Raw genomic sequence first — 16,020 nt, forward strand, 5'->3', positions numbered from 1 at the left:
GCTTCTAATCTGAGTAGGTGAGAGAGAGAGTACGGGAGGATTTTAGGAAATAAGAACAGTTAATTTGTAAAGGCAACGTTAGAAACCTCTGGAGAAAAGAGAAGATGATGGTTCTTTGAAAGGTGCAGAATCCCCACCTTCTGATGAGTAGCTGGAATATGGACAAAGGTTAAGGTTTAGGATAATGAAGAGGAAAAGCAGAAGAATCCATTAATGGTGGAGATTTGCTGCCTGGGAAGGAAACAATGTAGGATAAAAGCTACTTTGTGGTTTTTAGGTCATAATTCATATTGGTTGGTTCCTCCAGATTTCCAGTCAATAGAAAAATGAGAGTTTTAAACAGGAGAGGAGGGGGAAATGGGAAATGAAACGAGGTCTTCACTTTCAGTTTATTCTTGGAAGGTGGTGTCATTCAACCAGTTACTGTGAAACTTTCTAAATGAACTATGATTTTTGAAAAGGTCTTAAATATGGGATGTAATTTGTTGTGTTAGCTTCAAAAAATAGGCCATTTCAATATGTCCAGAATCCCACCACTCTGCAAGTTACATCTAGTCCAAAAGTTACTGTTTTAGTTGAATACATGTTTAGTTCTAGCTGTGTGATATCTAATTTAGAATTATTTGGTATAGTACCATTCAGGTCTTCATCTTTTCAAAGCTAGTTATACAGCAACAGTGTATTAGCCATGCAATTTATCAATATTTATTCATTCTCCAAATGGCAGACTACTTGTCATAATTAATTATTGAAGTAATAAATAGTCTTATTAATAAAAATGGATGACAAGAATAAAATGATTTCCTTGATAAAGACTGATGACAGATTCTAGAATCTGACACGACACTCAGAACACTGTGCAGATTGAATCTAAGGCCTCCTGCATGGATAATAAATTGTTATTTCAGAGAATAAAATGATTGATACATTTGCTTTGTGTGGAAAAAGCACCTGGGAAAAGATTCTACTCCCTAAGTTATTTAAACAGACCATGGTGAAATTTTCTTTCCTTGTGACAAATTTAACTTTCCAAGGAAGTGACAGCTCTTTGGCAGAGAGAGAGGAATTGATGCCTGCTTGGGGTCCTCGACTTAGAGATTCTCCTAAAAGTCATGTGCATTTGGAAATCTCCTGGCATTCCCACTCCCTCTGGCAGGCACTCAAAGGAGTGGCTGTAACAGGGCGAAAGGATGATGGGAAAGCAGGGCCATGGGATGTGGCAGAGGATGCTGAGACAAATGAAGCCTGGCAGGGACCTTGGAGAGGCTGTGCTGGTTTTATTGCTGCGTGGCTGAGGCGGCCTCTGGTTCAAACTATTTGGATTTTTTTATGTCTTGGTTTGATCTCACTTTCTGTGACAAAGCAGCCCCAGAGACTGAGCTTCGTTTGACAACTTGGCTGGGCTGAGGGGTGAAAAAAAAAAGGGGGCTTTCACAGAGAATAATGATTTATAAAAAACCCCAACCACTGTATATCTCAGGAAATGTTTTATTCACCACTAGTGTTATTGAAGATTAGAATCTAAATATTATATTTCAAAAGTCTGCTGAAGGATGCTGGGGCCATAAGATGCCTGGATTCAGTTTCCTTACATAGGGAAAACAGTAAATTTTGTTTCCTTTTGTGCACCTTTTCCCATTTTTCTGTATTTTTTCTTGAACTTATAGGAGTTTCATATATATGAAAGAATATCTGATGTTCGCAGTGGACCGAGACATGGAAGTCCTATGTAGTTTTCTGTTAATTGCTTCCTTAATAGCTTATTTAATGCAGGCTATAAAATCAGTCTTATCATCAACAAAGTCATGATATGGAGATTTATAATAGTTCTTACAGTCTTGTTCAGTTGCTGAGTTCTAGATCAACAATAGTATAAAGAAACAGTAGTAGAATGTACTATTCTACCGAATGTCCATCTAGTTAATTTATGATTTTTTAGTGCCCTTTGCACTAATTCTGACTCCTACTTCTATAATCATATATGAAAGGTAGTTACACTTCTATTGGAATTTTGTGTTTGAGCCAAATAGATGAGTAAAGGACCAAGAAAATACTCCATATATTAAGATATGAAAAAGATGTGCCTATTGTCAGGTTAGACACACTCCATGGAACAAACTTGACATCCGACCCACTGATTTGCCAGATACTTGCAGATAATTATTCTGAGGATGGCAGTACTTCTCTGACTCATTAATGATGCCTGCCCTGAGCCAAATCTTCTCACAGTAAACTGCAGCTAGTCTTAAGTGACAAGTCATGTTTTTGGAGGAACTCTGGATGACGATTAGAAATGAATAAAGAATAAACCTGGCAGAACTTTGCACGTGCTTCATGTCTTTAATTTTCTTTTTTAGCAACAAAAAGAAGGGAGTTGCAGGCAACTAACTATTTTTCAATCCACTGCTAATGTGGAGGATCAATAATATAACTACATAATAAATTCCAATAGGTAATTCTAATATTTGTAATTATATTCTACAGTCATCGTGACAACTGTTCTGTAGGAATTCCATCTCTTTCAAAGTGATTGAAGTTAAAATTCAAATCCCAACTCTCCCAGCAGAGCTGCTCCATCCCTCTCATCCTCTTGGTGCCTCCTCTGGACTCTCTCCAGCAGCTCCCTGTCCTTGCTGTGCTGTTCCCCAGGGCTGGAGGCAGCTCTGTAGGTGGGCTCTCACCTGAGGAGGCAGAGGGGCAGAATCACTTGAAGCACTTCCATTTGACTGTGTAAAGTCTATTAAATTTTTAAATAGATTTGTTGCCTGATTGCAGATTGAATTATACTTCTGTAGGAAAGTGAGATAAAAGAGGTACCTCTCAATTAATTACACTTCTTCGAGGAGTAAACATTTGAAAACAGAGTCAGGTTAACTAAAAATGAGGAGTATGTAATTGTTTTCATGTTTTGTACACAGACATTCCGTAGTGTTGAGAACTCAGTCGCCTGTTTGACCACAAGTTTTCGATGGAAAGTGATTTGCGTTGTTCTTGAAATATTAACATTGGCCAGCTGGTTGTACTGATTGCAGATCTATGTACTCTTTAGAGCACTGTTGAAAACAAAACTACTTGTTAGTTATAGTAGGAATATATTCTGTTTCTTCTCTGAATGGAAGCGAATGCACCTGCAATGTCAATATTCTCCTTTCAGGATCCCAGCCCATGGTTTGCACAGCGTACAAACTGTGTCATTCATTATCCCCTGTCTGCAGTCAGTCCTGCAGGTCCCTTGTATATGTGTTGTGCAAAATTCTGGATAGTTTATCTAAGTTTTTAAATTGTATAGGGAGTGTGAATAAAACCTAGTTCCTGGGATTAAAGGCAGTATAGGCATAGCAGTAAGTGGGTCCAGTTTGTATTGAGATTTACTATCAGGGTGAAGAAAGTCCTCACCTATTCCTCTGGGGTAGATCTCTACTGTGATGGAGCTCTGCAGAGCTCACAGACATGTGTAAATTTTTTGGTAGAATTATTCCAACTTCTTATACAAAATTTACACAGCTTATATCAGCCTTGGCCATTTCAGTGGTTTTGGTGTATTTTGGATTGAAATGTACACCTCCTGTTAACAGTCAGTGAGATTCCAGCTTCTAAAAACTAAAGTGATAAATGCTTTTAGACATAGAACATTTGAGACTTGTGGACAAATATTAGACCTTCCATTATTTCCTGACCACTTGTAGCCTTTCCATCTATGGGATCTATTTACATTCTTTAGTCATGTTGTTACCAGTAGTGAAATCCCTTGTGTTTAAATTTTTGCTCCTGTCCAGCCAGCCTGGTCTCTGTGTCACTAACCAGCTCCACACATAGTGGCAGATAGAATTCCTAAACTATTGCCCTTCTCTCTTGCCAACTGCACAGACCTGGCAGTTGCTCACTTTCCACCTCCTGCACCAGACACAATGGAGATGATTAAACCATCAAGGGCACACCCTCTTCCATCACCTTGTTTTGGGGCAGGGATTCAAATTAGATTTGCTTTCAATTTCCTTTAAAAGCAGTTACAAGTGTAGTACCCACTTCATAAAATACATTTAGTGAGCCACCTCATGGGATTAACGTGGAATTCTGTTAAACCAGGTCTGGCTGAGAGGGAGTTAACTTTCTTCAAAGCACAAAAATAGGAGAATGTTCTGGATTTGTGGCTAAACCAGCGCTGAGAGAAAACTAATGTGGCTGTTGAACGGTGCTTGCCCAGTGTCAAGGCTTTCCCTTCTTCCCACTTTGGTTCCCCTGTGAGAAGGCTGGGGGTGGGTACCCGTCTGGGGTCAGTTTACCATGTTTGGTAAATAACAATGCTAAATGTTAGGCTAAATAACAGGGTAGTTACAGCTCTGTCCTGCCAGAGGGATTTGAGGGGTTGGATGTGTTTGGTGCAGTCCTTGCAGCTGCTGTAAGCACAGTGTGTGTGTGTATTTATAATCATATGATACCCTACAGGTACAACATCAGTATTATTGCTGCTTCTTTCTTGCTCTTTGACAGCTGTGTCAGAAAAGAAAATATGCAGTCCTGTTCCATTCCTTAAATAAAAACGTACTTGTGTGTCAAACTTGGGATTTTCAGCTGCACATTCAGAGTTGACTCCCATCTCACTGCACGTTTAAATGAAAGGCTCCCAAGTGAGGGGCTCAGACACATCATTTGCAGATTTTTTTTCTGGTGTTTGGTCAAATCTGTTCAGCCCATTGGCAGATCTGTCCCATTTTTGAGCTCTTGGCTCTGTTTAGGGGTTGAAGGTAGATCTGGGTATGAAACAGAGGATGTTGAGGGCGCTGTGGGTGCCAGGGAGTTGCAGTTAATATTGAAAATTATTTTGGTACTGTAATAGTAAATAGAGTATTAAGCAGAGCAAAGGTGAGAAAATATATTAGCATTTGAACTGTGTATAGTTTTTATAGGCATTTAACCACCATGCTGCCCATTCAAAGACAACATTCTATTATGATATGAGAAAAGAATGAAAAAAACCTACTGCTGTAAGAAATTAATAAACCTTAGAACGTTTATTTATAAGCTATGAGGTTAAATATCATATCCACAAGTAAAATGATTTAAAGTCATTCCTAAGCTCTTGTTCAGTATTTTGGCCCTGCACTGATCCAGAACTGTCCCAGTTTCAGGGTTGGTACCTGTCAGGCACTAAGTCTTCAGCTGGTTGCTTTTTTTACATGATGTGATAGATGCATATTTTGGGAGGAATGGATTCCATGGGAGTTCTAGCACTGAGTTCTGAAGCTGAGCACTGTGCACAAAAGTAATTAAGGTCCCTTGCAGAAACACATGTATTAGTAACTAATAAAAGTTATGGCAGCAATTCTGCTTTGCCTAAATTAGTTGGACACAAGTCATCTATAAACTTGAAGCTGTATAACCACAATAAAACCAACACAGAGCATGAGCTGGTAACTGTTTTGTTGGGAACTTGAAAGAACCCAAGCCACAAGGCTTCCAGGATCCCTGTTTTTATCCTTTTCTGAAGCAGTTATTCTTGTCTTCACGCCCAAATATTTTCAGCAGCTGGGTTGGTGAGCATTCCCTTCCCCTGCAGAAAATTTCCCAGTTGTTCATGTTAGAATTAATGTATCTTACAGGGTTGGCTTTGTTTCTTTTGGGTGATTTGCTTTGTGATGTCAGCAATTCAAAGGGAAATCTAGATGTCTTTTTAATTTTAGTGTTTCTAAAACTTCTGTCAGTAGGATATCTCTTACATTTAATAATAAAAGCTCTCTAGAATTCTGTTGGGTTTAGCTGAAGTAAATTTTAAAGAGGCAATAAAATACTTTAAAATTTTCAAATAAAGAATCAAAGGAAAAGGAGCAGAATAGGTAATGCTGAAGTAGAAGCACACTGCAGAAAACAAGCTGAAGAAGCTGAAGAGAACCTATTAACATCTGCTCCCTGTGCTAAAATCAGCTCTAAAGTCTCAACATCTAAAAGAATTCTGTTTAGTAGGAAAACTTATGCAACCTGATTATTACTTAGCAGGTGAGAGGGAAATCAGGAAATTGCCAGAACTCATTTTTATGTATAGAATTAATAACAGCAGAAGTTTCAAAAGGGTTTAGAGGCAATAAGAGATGAGAATGAAGTGATGATTAGACAGATAAGAGGTGGCCCTTATGCAAGGCTGTCCAGGTTAGTTTAAGTGATGTAAGATAGGTTTGTTGTGAGTCAGGTAACTGCATCATGAATATAGAAGAGCTCAATACCCTCGTTTTGAGCCCTTTTAGATAGCTCTTGATGTAAATTTTGTTTATGTAGTTTCAACATGCACTCAGATGAAACATCCTATTTTCATGTTTTTAAAGTAAATTACCCTGAATAGAGAGAAGATGATTTGCAGTGTAATTAGGCTAAAGTGAAATCCAACTTTCGTGCAAAGGTCAAGTTATCCTCTATTTGATCATTTACGAAGTTTTTACCTTTCCCATCAATCCATAGCCTCTGAAGTGCTGTTTCATTTTGAAACTGCTGTAATTATATCCAGCTTCAGCTGTTAATAGCACCAGTGGAACTAGTGATTCATTTGTGCTGGGTTATAAGACACTGCTTCAGTAAACCACAGATACAGAACTTTTAAAGTGGTCCAGTTCTGTGCATGTAGACAAATGTGTACATTTGTTTTACTAAATAAAAGAAGGGGAGTTGTACTGTTTTCAGTTATGTTTTTAGTAGAACCTGCTCTTTTTTTGTGTGTATCCACAAAAGATTCCATTTTACAATTACTCAGATTTTTGAGAAATGCCTCCCAAACCAGTGCAGAAAAAAGATCGACAGGAGTCACACTAATGGTTTTTCTCTTGGTGTAACATAACTTAACAAGAAAAAAGACCTTTTGCAGTAATTTGGCTTTCATCCTGTGAATAGATACTGTGGTACAAGTGGAAGTATATGAAAAAAAAAGATATATATATATACACAATATATACCGAAAAGTGGCTGGGATGTTGTGCACATATTGAATGATTCATAAAGAAAAGTAACTTCAGTGTTTAGCTGCACTGCTTACAGAAGGGTGAGATTTAGTATTTATGTACTCAAGAATCAGTTTGGGTGCTCAGAAAATTTAGGGGGCCAACTTTGTGGTCAGCTCGTGCTTTCTGGAAAGCTATTTGAGAGATTTGCCTTGGTAAACAGTCAATCTGGCACAATTCTTGCCCCACAAAGTCAATATCTAGAAGAACTAGAACTCCTCACGTTATTTTGAGCATTGCAAAATCCTGTATTCATGGGGTACACTCTGAGTTTGGGAGCAGAGCTTGTGCATACTCGACACATACTTCCAATTAAGCTTTCTTCTGTGGTTTTTTTTTTAATTTATTTATTTATTTATTTTTTAATTTGTTGTTTGGGATTTTTTTTGGGGAGGGCAAATAAAAATTTCATTAGGCTTGCGTTATATTAAAAAGTACATGGGAACCCTCCTCTCCAAATCATATTCATAATTATACTTTACAGCTCCTGATCCTAATAGATGATCCAAGGACATTATTCCCAGCTGATTGTGAATTCACCCGTGGCTGGAATTTTCCAAAGTAGAAATGTTATCATCACTTGCATACATCTTTCATACTTTAAAAATAATAATTAAATAAAATTAGTTGAGTGCCCAATCCTTTCATTTTGAAGTATAGCTGGATAGGTACAATCTGATTTCCTCAATTATTCTACAAATTCGGAGTAATATATTAGCAGTGCTGTAATTATTTTTTTTTTTATCCTCAGGGATATTTAGTTCCTTTAAAGCAATTTAAGCTGGAGAGCCTTATTGCTCTGGCAGAGTGTAGTTATGTCCAGAATTATGAGCACAAAGAATTACACTCTCACCCATGAAAATTAACGGAGTTCTTCTGCAGAAAGAGCAGCATCAGATTTAACAGAAATATTGTGCCATAGTTTACAGTTAGAAATAACCTCTGGGAATTACAGTGCAGTTCTAGATGAATAGCACAGCCTTATCCAAAAGTGGATTCTAATGATGCCTTTAGGATTAATACCTGAATTCTTGTAAAACCTTTCTTTGGCTTGTGCTGAAAGGCCATGATGTTACTATTAAAGTCTCACATGGGGTTCTCACATGCAGCAGCCTATTATCCAGTCTCTTAGTGGCTAATTAGTGACCAACAGGAATGATTAATTGTTAAATGTTTGGCACTTTTGGGGGAAGTTTCTTAGGGGTACTCTGGTTTCACCCGGCAGATCAAATTAAACCCTTTCTTTGCATGGTGCCCTTGTTTATTGTTGTGAGACCTGGAGGGAAACCCAGACACCCCCCAGCACAGAGATCCTGGATTTCCAAGGTTTGATACGCCTACATTCTTCTGATCTGGAAGGTTAAACGTTCTTACCATACTGCAGTGAATTCTTAGAGGATGACTAGCACAGTCAGGCTATTTCAGATGGGAAACTGGAAGCAGCTGCTTTTCATTCTGGGGGGTGGGAGGCAGCTGTGTGCTGGGAAATCAGGAGAGGATTCACTGCAAATTAACTGCCAGGTTAATCCACAACATGAGTGTTGTCCCTTTTAAAATAAGATAGGATTGCATATGGGATGGGAAGGAAAGAGCTGAGAAATGATGCCCACATGTGCCTTTTCTGCTCTGGCATGGATCCCCCGGCAGGGATTGTGGAGGATCTGTACACTGGCTGTTTTGTGACATACCCAACCGTACCTGTGGCAAACCCTTCCCAGCCTCTTCTACCCTGAAGTCAAGTCCAGTTGGACATGTGCCACAGAATCACCTGGGTTGGAAAAGACCTCTGAGATCATCGAGTCCAACGTGTGACCCAACCCCACCCTGTCACCCAGCCCATGGCACTGATGCCACATCCAGTCTGTCCTTAAACACCTCCAGGGACGGGGACTCCACCCCTCCCTGGGCAGCCCCTTCCAACGCCTCATCACTCTCTCTGGAAAGAACTTCTTCCTGATGGCCAACCTAAACCTCCCCTGGCACAGCCTAGGACTGTAGCTATGCTGCACAACATTGCACTACGTAGATTTTCCATCGTTATCCCGCTGGGATATTTTTGTAGGCGTATCCCAAAAATCCAATGTAAGTGCCATGCCTGGGTGCACACAGCCCGATTCCCTCAGCAGGGAACAGCACTGAAGTTCCCTGGCAGCTGATAAGGGTTTGTGGCCAGGCAGTTTAGTAGTTCTTTCTGACACTGCACTGAGAGTAAAAGGCTTTGGCAGACACAGAACCTGTTGGGTAACAAGGCCTCACCTGTAAGTCTGCACTGTGCCTTACAGGGTCCTTGCTGTCTGCCCTAGTCTGAGGTGGTATCAAACCAGGGTTCCCTGGTCACACAGCACAAATCCTTGTGTTCCTTACACACAGCACAGCATCTTCTTGGCTACTCCTATTTGTTGATCACATGCACACAAGCACATAGACACCCAACAGAAAAACCCCAACAAAATAAGCTGTAATCTAAAGAGTGTAATTTTTATCCTTGTACCTCAGTCCCCTGTGCATAATGGATTCACACTTTCACCACTACTCAGTGTGCATTTTTAATTTAGGCTTTTTCTTAGCGACCATTAATTTCTAGAGATGATGCAGCCAGTTTAATGAGAAAATAGGATTTTATTCCACTTCATGCATCGACAACTAAATTGTTACCTAAGTGCAATTACAAAATTGTGTAGCCCAGCTTTCTTGGGTATCAAATACTCACAGCTCTTATTCGCTATCTGGGGAATTAAATAAGTACTTCTGAAAATGAGGGCATTCATTAATATTGGGTATGTTAATTAAACCACTAGGAAAAGCATAGCTTGACTTTTGAATGCTGGGTCAAGTCTCCCACACCTCTTTTTCCTTATATGTTATTGAATATATTTTTCAGAGTGACAGTGAGATAAAAGGAGCTATTGATAGGTGACATTTAGTGTCAGTTTTAAAAGAAAAAGCAAACCAACACAGGGAATAAAAATGGGAATGTCTTTCAGTTCTACTTCCAGGTGCTTTTTAAGTACAGACAGAGAAGGCAATAGTGGAGCTCGCCAAGTCAAAACCACTTAAAAAATTAATAAAGCAGTAATTCATGTGGCTCTGCATATATTTATACTTTAAAACCAGTAAGAAATGGCTGAAATTGTGAGAGTGCTGATGATACTATGCCTGAGAGATCTGAACCTAAGTGCCAAATAACTATATGTTATGACTATTCAAATTAAATGTTTGTAATTATAACTGATATGCTTAAAATTATTATTTTAAGTATCTTATTTACCACTTATCAGCTGCCAGTTGAAAAAACAGTGGGGACAAATTGATTAGATGTTTAACTGTGTGAACTCAAGTGTTTTCCATGAGTTCAGTTTTTGCTTTGGAGCTGAACTGGGTACAGAACAGAACAGTTTGCAGTAGATCCAATCACCTTTGCACAGAGGAATAAATATATTAATTCCTGTACAGCCAATTAAGCTATATTCCAAATCACCCATTTATTCAAATCTGTGTATGAATTGAGATGTTAGTGTTGTCCTCTTATAAGTGTATAATATAGAGGGCACCAAACTCTCTGTAATGACTATTTATAATTAGAAGTGGAAGTTATATGATTAAATCTTAACCTCTTGCATCGATATAACGTTCTCCAAATCCTGGCTTTGTGGTTTTTATTTTGTTTTTGATGCATTGTTACTAATGACTCCGTGATGCCAATGCAGTGGAGGGATGGGGAAGTTGGGGAATATTACTCATTACAAAAGGTTAAATGCTTTTTTGAGATGATACATACAGCTGAAAGAAAACACTGAAATTCTTAAATCTGTATATATTTAATCTTTTATCTGTGCTTTTATCAAGAATGCCCTGTACATCTGTTTCAGCCATCACTAATTGAAATGACTTATTTGATTGAGGGTTCTATTAGACTTTAGAGCTGACATGGATTTACTTGTCTGCATGGTCAGTGGGATTTGGAATGACAATTTATTATAGTGCATTATACTTTATTTATAATTGACAAATGGCTTAGAGATTTAGATTTTTGTCGTCTTATTCCTAAATCCTCTCCTCATAGTTAGTGCCAGTGCCCATTAGACTTGATTGCTAATAGAACAGGCTGTTCCCATGGGAAGGGACCTGCAGTGGTCACCCAGTGCAACTGCTCGACCAGTTCAAGGCTGACCAAGTGAAACCCTGTTGGTCAGGGCACTGTCCAAATGCCTCTTAAGCACTGACAGGCTTGGGGCATTGAGCACCTCTCTGGGAAGCCAATTCCAGTGCTTGGCCACTCCCTCAGCAAAGAAATGCTTCCTAGTGTCCAGCCTAAACCTCCCTGGTGCAGCTTTGAGCCATTCCCACGTGTCCTCTCACTGGATACACAGAATCCCAGAATGGTCAGGCCCAAAGTGGATCATCTGAGCCCACCTCCCTGCTCAGGCAGGGCCATCCCAGGACACATGGCACAGGACTGTGTCCAGAGGGTCCAGGAATATCTCCAGTCAGGGAGTCTCTACATCCTCTCTGGGCAGCCTGTTCTAGTGCACCAGGGAGAAGATCTCAGCACACCCCTCTCCCTGCCCCTCCTCAGGAAGCTGTAGAGAGCAGTGAGATCATCCCTCAGCCTCCTTTTCTCCAAACTAGACAAACCCACAGTCCCCAGCTGCTCCTCATGGAGCCTTAGGATGGTTTAGGTTGGAAAGGACCTTTAAAGATCATCGATTCCAACCGTCTGCAATGAGCAGGGACATCTTCAGCTAGATCAGGTTGCTCAGAGCCCCATCCATACTGACCTTGACTCTTTCCAGGAAAGGGGAAACATTGCAGGACATTCCTTCCAGCTCTTTCACCAGCATTTTTGCCCTCTGGATGCATTCAAGGACCTCCACATCCTTATTTAATTGTGAGGCCCAGAACTGCACACAATACTCCAGGTGAGGGTGCCCCAACCCCAAACACAGCAGGGTGGTCACCTCTGACCTGCTGATTGTGCTCTTTGATGCACCTCAGGATGTGGTTTGTCTTTTGGCTGCCAGGCCACACTGCTGACTCCTGGGAGCTGCTGTCATCCCGTACCCCAAATCTCTGGGGACTAACTAGCTTCCTGAGTCAATAAAAAACTATCACAATTCCATGTAACCACCTCTGGTAATTCATCCAAAGCACCTCTGAACTAATTAGCAGGTAAAAGTACATGCAAAAATTTTCCATTTCAAAGAGTTATAAAAAAAAGTGCAATAACATGACAGATACCCTGGGAAACTGAGTCATAAAATACATCATGACTACTTTAAATATTAAATATTTTGAAGTTAACCTTTATTTATGTTCACCCAATTTGAGAGCAGTGAGCATCTCCATGTTCACCTCGCTTCTGCCACTGCCTTGCAAAGCAGCCTGCTGTGACACCAGTTATTATAGCAGTAAAAAGAAGTGAACAGTGAAGCTTTCAGATGATAAAGACACCATTGTAGCCATAATTATTCAGGAGTCCTGCTGTAACTGGATAAAATGCCAGGAAAAAATATATGGTATTTTTAAAATCAGTTTTTTTCCATGAGCTTGCAGTAATTATATATAACGTGTGAAGAGGTGAGATAAGATAAAGAATATAACATCACACGAAGAATGCCTGCAAGACATTATCATTTATTCTACAAATGATAGGAGATAAATAGAATAGTGATGCAACAATTCTCTTGCACCAGTTCTTGTCAAGTGACACTCTACCCCTCCATCCTGTGAGGATGAATTGTTCCTTCATTTCAAATAAAGTGAGAAAACACAATATTATACAGCTCTGATGTAACTGTAGGAAAAGTTGTTCATGTTGGCTGTACCTGAAGTAATACAAGAAGAGAATTTGAGCAAAATAATCCAAATTGTCAAATATGGTTTGGATTTTTAGCCCAGTTAAGATTTAATACCAGGTGCAGTTTACAGAGTTTTGCCTGAGGGAATTTTTTCAATTGACTGTATTTGTGTTCACACAATTTCTTCATCAAGAGCATCGACTGTGTCGTGATCTTTGGTGAAAATTTTGGGCAGTTTAAGAGTGTTAAACATTTGAGTACAAATGATTGTTAAATTCAAGGGCTTTTTACTGAGTGTTTGCTATGTGGTGTTGAACAGTTCATGTGCCACCGCTCAGAAGGGCCTGCTGAGCAGTAAGTGGTGTAACCCTTCAGAGGATAGAAATTATCAGAGACAGGCAAAGTATGAGCAAATTCCAGCCTGGTTTCATGTAGGTGAAGAAGGAAAAAAGCCAGTTTAGGGTCCTAATGTTGGTGAAGTACCAATCTTTAGAATTTTTAATTTCACCAATGAGGTATTACAGCACAGAGAACTGAGACAGCAACTTTGTGAAGTGTTCCATGGAAGCAGTCTTCCCAAGAAGCAGCAATGTGACTGTTAAAATGAAAGCATTGTAACAAAACTTTAGAGTTCAAACAAGTAAAGGGTTTCAGACAACCAGCTCATTTTACAGTAGGAAGTATAATGGAATGTACAAGAAGCAAATGAGAGGGAACACAACTGGCTTTCTTTAAAAGAGCCCATTAAATGACATTTAAAGTCTAATGGATAAGATTCCCTGTTCAGCAGGGATAGCTATATGTGAATTTCTGATTGTTGGCAGATGTTTCCCTGGGTTATTCTCCCACAAGTTATTATTTCATTGGAAACAATGCCTCTCACCTGTAATTAAACTTGATAAATACATTAACAGAACCACATTGTATGAGGATAACACTTCCCTATTTAGATCTGTCCCCATTTCACTTATCCATTGGCAACTCAGTACAACTGACAGAAAATATCATCTCTAAGTTGCCTACAGTAGCCTCAAAATGCAGCCCTGGGCCAGCTCCATTATCTTTGCAAACCTGTGCTGTGAGTCCATAACCTCCCTGCAGTGCTGGCTCAGGACTGAGCAGCTCCAAAGCTCTGAGGAGCTGCAGAAACCAGCCCATGTCAAGCCAGAGGGTGCTATCCTGTCTGAAACCACAAAGGTCATTTTTATCTTTTTCCATGAGACATTTGGATTTAGCAAAGTCTGTGGCTGAAGGTGTGAGATTAGTTCTGCTGAGAAGAATCTCGGAGTTATAGCCTTGATAAATAAGAAGACTCTTGGGGTCATTCTCAGCTCCCTGTGTGTTCTCCCTTCTCTCACCCCTATACCTTTCCATTAGGTTCTTGTATTTGGCTGTAAGGTATAAGATGCTTTGTGCTTCTCAGTTTCTAATTAAATCTACTTCGGAGTAAGTCTTCTCAAGTGCTTCACTGCAGCTGGATCCACCAGAAGTTATTGAAGTGCTATTGTTTTCTGTCAGTGACATAGAAGTTCTTGTGAAAAAAAATAAATTCGTAGGTTTTGTGAGAAAAAGATTAACTTTGTCACAGAATCATAGGAGAGTTACCTGCATTGGAGCCCCACAGGTCATCAAGGCCAGCTTTCCACTTAAAGAAAAGTGATTATGAGCCTACTGCTAGATAAGGTCAACAGCTTTGTCTAGCAAAGGTTTAGAAACCCTTGTGACTGGTGACTTTATTACCTGAAAGGACAACCTGTTCTAAGGCTGCATTATCTTACTAGTGAATTTATGGTGGTGTGGGTTTTGTTAGGTTGTTTTTTTTTTTTTTTTTCTCCACATACTTAACCTGACACTTCCAAGCCTGACTTTCTGGTTTTCTGAGTTTTCAATGTGACCAAGGAAAACTTAAGTCCATCATCCCTCAGTCCACTGCAGGATTTACAGTCTTAATCCTTGTGATTTTTCTGGTACCCGAAATTCCCATCCTCAAGCAGAGATTTTACTGTCTGTAAACCTTTGATTATGAGTCCATTCTTATGCTTACATTTTTTTCTGGCTCATTTCCACCTTTCTGTTCATCTGCTTTAGATGTTCTCTCACTCTGTGGATTGTTTTAAAAGTCAACGAGTTAAGTAGTTAAAAGGCAAATTTGGGAGGAGGGTGAAAGGGAGGAATAAGGAGCATAAAGAAAGACTGAAAGAGATGGTGAAAGGATATGCTACCAAAATACATCTGGGCTCCAGGGGTGGGACTTTTAACACACACAATTTTTTAGAATGCAGGAGTTTATGATAATTATTAGTAGAATCCTTTTCAGAGCTAAAATGTAAACCAGGATACGTAACTTCAGATTAAAGTAGCAGTGTATAACAGATTTGCTTCAAGTTGGGGGACAAACCCTTTTTTAATTTATGCTGATGCTCAAAAAACTTCTAACCCTTTAAGACCCCAACTCATTGGAGAATGGCTCTTCACTGATGTTGTAAAGTGAGGTTGTGATATTTGAATCCCACGCTTGGAAATGGAAACTATGGATTTCATTGAGAAACCTGGATGGCTTTCCAATTTATGTATCATTTATTTAACCAGTCCACAAAAAGAGTCTGAACGAGGAGCTAGTTACATTTTGAAGATGAGTTTGCTGAAGATTTTATGTTTTCATGCAACAAAACCAAGTAACATTTCCTTTCTTTCCCTCTTATGTTTTAAACTCTCTTTTCCTTAGTAGCATTAGCAGTGCATGACTCTGAAACAGTGATATTCCTGCTGGTGCCAGGTGGTCCTTTCCCTTTAATTTAGGTTCCAGGTATTGGAGCTGGTTGCTTTGCAGTAATTATTAGTTGCATTTGCTTCTCGAGCTGAAGGCAAATTTAGTACCCATTACAGGAAAGATTTTTAACAAGATAATTAGCTATTTACCAGTAATTGTTGCAGTAGAATAAGAAAAATTTCCACTGTGCTACGTGATGTATTTTTGCTCTAATCTCTGATGCAGATTCTCAGCTGTGTTAATTGGCCTAGTTTGGTGGAAGCCACATTCAGTAGTAGTTTATATACCTGAGGATATGGCCTATCTTTTTTTTCCCCTTTTACAAATTTATATTATTAACTTGTCTCATTCCTTCTTTTGATATCCATTTTTTTCCTACTGTCTGCTTTGATGAACTATAACCACAAAAACCCTGAAAAAAACCCCCCATTATTTTTAAAGATGTACACATGTGCACACATCTGAAAGA

Source organism: Pipra filicauda, unplaced genomic scaffold (assembly GCF_003945595.2).
Source record: "Pipra filicauda isolate LSUMZ 115617 unplaced genomic scaffold, ASM394559v2 scaffold296_size2174093_pilon, whole genome shotgun sequence".
In the NCBI taxonomy this organism is placed as follows: Eukaryota; Metazoa; Chordata; class Aves; order Passeriformes; family Pipridae; genus Pipra; species Pipra filicauda.